The sequence below is a fragment of the Cucumis sativus genome, chromosome 1 (assembly GCF_000004075.3).
Source record: "Cucumis sativus cultivar 9930 chromosome 1, Cucumber_9930_V3, whole genome shotgun sequence".
Taxonomy (NCBI): Eukaryota; Viridiplantae; Streptophyta; class Magnoliopsida; order Cucurbitales; family Cucurbitaceae; genus Cucumis; species Cucumis sativus.
In genome coordinates this window covers 11,978,602-11,984,601 of record NC_026655.2, presented here as the reverse complement: position 1 = coordinate 11,984,601, position 6,000 = coordinate 11,978,602, and positions in this window count along the sequence as shown.

Genomic DNA, 6,000 nt, shown 5'->3' with positions numbered 1-6,000 from the left:
TCCATGTTCAATCTGTTTGGTTAGCTAACTAGTAATAAACTGTGTTTTTGGTACTTAGAGAATTAGAATGAATGTATTATATGTCCTACTAAGTTAAACATGAGTATCTTAACATTGTTTATTCGAACAAAAAGCAATGATATAGATCGTAATTGCCTGACAAGCGAGAACCGCAGTTAACTAAGTGAGTGGCAAGAAGATTGTAGCAATATAATCTTATCGCCAAACTCATACCTTGCATACACTACTGAGAGGATATTGTGTGTGGCGGCACACTAAGAGGTTGTCTGGCCTAATTAATGATAAGTTACTAATAACACATTTAAAATGATCTGATACAAATCATAGCTTAACTTTAAGTATTTGCATCTTGAAATATGATCAAGTATGGTAACACACCAAGAGGTTGCTCGTCTTAATTCTTTGATACATGCTTTGTATTGCCTTGAAGTATTAAAGCACATGTTATTGCGTTTAGATAATTAAAACTCTCCTTCTTCGCCCATGCATATACTGAGTTCAAATCCCATTGTTCCCTTTTGCCATACTCACCTTGCATCGCCAAGCACAATAGTGTAAATAGTTAGGATAATTAGTATATTGTTTATAATTATACTGTATAGCTTATACCGCATGATTTAGTACGAGATATGATAAATTTGGAGCTTAAATTCTATGTGTTCAACCCTGACCTTACTAGAAAAACTCTTTTCGCTTATACTTGGGAAATAGAGAGGGCAACTTGTGTGATAACTGATACAACTAAGTCATGCACAGCGGAAAAAGAATCGAATTTCTACCCTAATTGCCACAATTAACATGTAACCATAAACTAATTAAATTAGGGTTTTAAGAAATATTACCTTTGAAGCTTTCAAAAGGTTTTATATCTTCTTACCAATTCTAACCGAGACCACCACTAGTACTCAACTGCTATCCTCTAGACAAAGAACCGGGTTGTGGGACCCAATTTTGGTGTAGAAAGTAATGGAGATAAAATGGGATTGGAAGGTTTCTTTTTTTTTTTCTTTTGTTGAGATGATGAAAATGATAAAAGAGGCAAAAGTTCTTCAACATTTGAAAACACCTCTATTTATAACCTAATTACATGCAAAAATGCATGCAATTCATTTGCCAAATCTCAACACCTAATGTTCCACTAACAATTAGTGGAACTTAGTGGGCTAGGTGTCTATATCTCATATAGCCACATATCCCACTAAAAGTTAGTGGGATTATCCAACAAAATGTTGGATTTTCCCACTAACTTAGTCCAAGGGTAAAATGGTCATTAGATATTTCTAGTCAAAAGTCAAACTTTGACTTTTCTTAGTCAAAAGTCAATATTTTGACTTTTTACCATTTTGTCCATCTTGACTAATTCCAACCTCCCGAGCATGAATCCGCATTCATTTTTCCAAAATTCAAATCACATTTGAATATAAGGCCGGTCAAAGTTTGACTTTTCAAAGTAAAAAGTCAACATTTTGACTTTTTACTATTTTTGACCAATTCCGAGCTTCTTAGTATGAATCCGCATTCATACTTATAGTATGTAAAACATAAAGCTCTATTTCTAATTAGAAGACCGACAACTATATCACTGTATATGTCGGTTTCCCTTTCTTCTCCCAATTCGAACAATTCGACTTATTTCATCACACTGTTCTAAGTTTAATCCATATGAGCTAGCAGAGGAACCTAATGGACCTATAGATCATGGGCTCCAACGATTCAAGATTAACTAGCTAAACTCTTTTAAACCGAGTTAATCAACATTCCACTAAAGTCTCGTAGTTGCACTCCCCTCACTATAGATATATTTGTGTCCATTTGATAAAACCATAATCAGTAAGTTAATCCTTCACAGGTTGCTCGTAACCTTGGCTGGGTCAAAATACCGTTTTACCCCCAAGATTACATCTTGCTCCTTAAGTTCCACTAATCCACTATTGAACAATTGGTTTAAGGTTCAACCTATAAACTTAATCCCTCTCGGGCCAATGAGAGGGTGGGGCCCCTTGTTCAAGACTTGGATTCAGAGCTTAAGAGAGCAACCTATCTACTAACCATAAAGCGGGTGGGAGTGAATTCCATCTTGTACCCTATGTTCCCAGCTATCCACCCGATCTTACCCCTGAAATGGGAGGCTTATTGGGCCAACGCTGATGAGCTGCCCTCACCTATGCAGATCTAAGGATAATCTCGTGTGAACAGGAGTTCATAGTTAACTCAGGATTAAGACTAAGTTACCTAGATCATCAATAATTGAGATAGTCAGTTTTAAACAGTAAACGGTGTTATAACGTAAAAATGACTAATTCATGGTTCAGTCTTATGTAAACATTTTACATAGGATGCCCCCACTTTCATGTCTCTACATGAACGATTAGGATCACCTCGTTTGTACTACAAAGTGGGCCGCATCCATAGTTTCTCTAAATAAGGCGCCCAACCTTTATTTCATATACTATAGACTATTTAGGCTATATACTCGAACTTGATCCACGTTTATGTTTACACATAAAGTTCAAGTTTATTCAAAAAATAGCCTTGGAACTTGATTTATTGGATTTAAGATTATAATATTTAATTTCTCAATAACAACTTTATTGAACAGAATATGATTTACAAACTACGAGTTTTAGGACAAAAAATTCCAACAATAACGTTTATCTTTATTAGTTTAGCAATGCATGAATAGGAGTGCACTTTTTATTGCATCATCCTATTTAGTCGCCTAATGGTTGCTTAATTAGAGTCATTCATGTCAAATCTATGAGCATAATAATTGTAAAAAAAAAAATGTAACACATAAATCAAAGGATAATAATTGTAAAAAAATAATGTAACACATATATCAAAGGCTAAGGAACAAGCAATGTCTAAATTCCATCGATAACAACATAAATCAAAGGAGAGCCTGATTTAGGATTGCAAAGAAAACTCATTAAATTGTTCATAGTGGATGATGAAATAACTCAAACAAATCAGAGCCTGATTTAGGATTGCAAAGAAAACTCATTAAATTGTTCATAGTGGATGATGAAATAACTCAAACAAATCAGAGCCTGATTTAGGATTGCAAAGAAAACTCATTAAATTGTTCATAGTGGATGATGAAATAACTCGAACAAATCATCTTGTAGTCACAATGGCTTCAAGTGCTTCACAATTAACACCATTCTATGAACAAAGAGTTCTTGATTTAGGTAGGGACTTTTTAACCTATAATTGTTTGATTCCAACAAAATATTATGATGCAGACTCTCAAAAGAAAGAAGAATCTATCAAAGAGGATGACGAAGGATGGATAGTCGTGACTGGTTGAAAAAAAAAACAACCAAATTTCATCCCGAAGAATTCACACTTCCACTAAAATTATAGAAAAGGAAGGAACACTCCCATGAAAAGAAAAGAAAAAGAAACAAAAAGACGTGAAAGCCTAAGGTCATGCATCAAAAAGACAAGAACTTCTTCCAACCCCAATAACTAGTAACTTTAATAGAATCCCTCCTAAGAAACTTCCTTAATAATTTTGTGTCCATTTTAAAAATTTTGAAAGTTGGGAGAGAAAATAATCATTAATATCAAAATAAGTCTTTCTCCCTTCTATGTGTTACACCCCTTCCCACATCACCTTCTCTTAGGCCAAGAGATGACGTGAAGCCAACAAATACCATTTTTATTCTAACAATACCTGTTGACCCTACTAGAATCAACTATACTTAAAATTAATATAATCATGAAACATTCATATATTGCGGAAGCCTGAAAACAAACTTTATGCAACAAAATAATGTGACCCAACTAAGAACAATAAAGTTTAACAAGTCTTACATAAACATAAACATACCTAAATATAGAGACCACTGTATAGACTAACTCTTACAACCTCCAACCTACTCAAGTTCAACTAATATTGAAATACAGACAATATGCATCAACTAAACATAAGACAGACTAATATAATACTCAAAACACTCTAGTAGATAGGCAGTAGTAGTCAGGCACCAGATCCACGATCTCTAAATGGAAAGTAAGAAAACAAGGGTGAACTAAAGCTCAGTGTGAGTAACTAGATTTTAAAATAAAACATAATTTACAAATCATGAGTAATAAATAAACTTAATAAAGCAAATAAATAATTCTCAAGTTAAATAGTTTCTCAAACTCTTCTCTTTCTTGATATACCCTGAATCTCTGTATACCTCTGAGATGGAAATCTAGACATTCGTAAAGTCTTCATCTCCACCTAGTCTCTTCATCTCTACCTAGTCTGACTGATGGAAACTCTAAACATCTATTGAATAACCTCATCACAAAACCTTTGTGCACATAAAACTCCCCGTAGGGTTACTATAAATCTTAGGATATCTCATGTATATGATAAAACATGCTTAATAAGTTTCATGCTTTAAAACATTATTTCAAAACAGAACAACAAGTTATGTAAATCTCTTGCATACAACATTGTAAATTAGGCTTTGCTTAAGTAAATCTTAAACTTAAATACTTCAGAAGCTCAACATTCATATGCTTGCTCATAAACCTCAGTTTTAAGAATTAACTTAACAACATTAGTAAACATAAAATTTTCAAATTCTTTCTGAACTTTAAATTAATGCTTTGGAAATAACTTTCTAATCAAGTATAACTCAGACACTTCAACTCAAAAGCATGTTACAAATATTTGCTAGTAAATCAAGTTTAGAAATCAACTTGAAACTCATTTTTGTCACTCATAGGTGGTAGGTAAATTCTTGGCTTATAAATTTGATTGACTTAAAATTAGAGAATTTAAATCCATTTTAATCCTCTAAATTCATAAATTAGCCAAACTTTACTAAAAAAGTGATAAAACACAAAAAATGGCTAAAATATAGCACTTAGGCATGGGTGGCTAGACATGAACGACACACAACACGCGCATGCAAGCCCCACAACATGCTTGGGCGCGTGCTAACCTCACTAAGCTTGCCGAGCGCCCATGGCCGCATGACACCAAGACACATCATGTGGGTGCGCATGACCTGTCACATGACCTAGGTCGCGCCTCATGTTGCTTGACTTGGCACTGGGCATGTCCATGCATGCAAAAATTGGAAAAAAAACTTCCCTACCTTGCAAATGCGTGCTGCACAACCCCTGGCTTCCTCAACACTTGGCCAACCTTCAAACCTTGTCCAATAAACCTATGATGTCTATAGACTAACTTCAACTTCAAAAGCTTCTAGCCATCAAAATGAAATGTTCCTTCTACAAGGTTGCTTGGAAATGTTTTAACTAGCTTATCTTCAAATTTCAGCTTCAAATTCAGAGTAATGGGCTCTATAGACTTCAAAACTCAACAATATTACTCAGAGTTCCTTCGAAAAGGACCTTCTTCCTTTCTTCAAATTGATGAACACTTTCCTCGCGTCCTCTTAATCCGAAAGACGTATCTCAAAAACTAGATTCCTTTAAGGTTATTTTTATAGACAATAATGAGAAAAAAAGAAACATATGGGTAGAATGAGAGCTCTAATCATTTGAAAATGACCTATCTATACAAGTCTTTGCACGGTCGAGGGTGACACCTCCTACTTGCCATGAAATGTGCTCTTATGTGCTAATGACAGTTGTTTTCCACCTTGTCCACTATCCTTAAATGCCTAGGACATTCGTTGGCTGCAAAGCACACTTCAAACATTCTCACAAAGCCTTTCATCAAAGCAATGTCGTGACACAGTCTCCCTTGCTGCCTCACCCTTGACGCACGTGGAGGTTCCCTTGGTCTCCAAACCACATAACCATCAGGCATGGGCTTGCCTTGGTGCCTAGGGTCTTAGTTGTCTAGGGCCTCCTCACGAGGCTCACAATACATGCCGCCTAGGACATGCTTGGGCCCTAATTACACTTGTCTTGAAAGTTTTTCTTGAAAAACCCTTGGCTTGGCCGCCTAGTGTCACAATCGTAGTCCTTCAAACACGATGTGAACGATTGTGCGACACTTGTTCT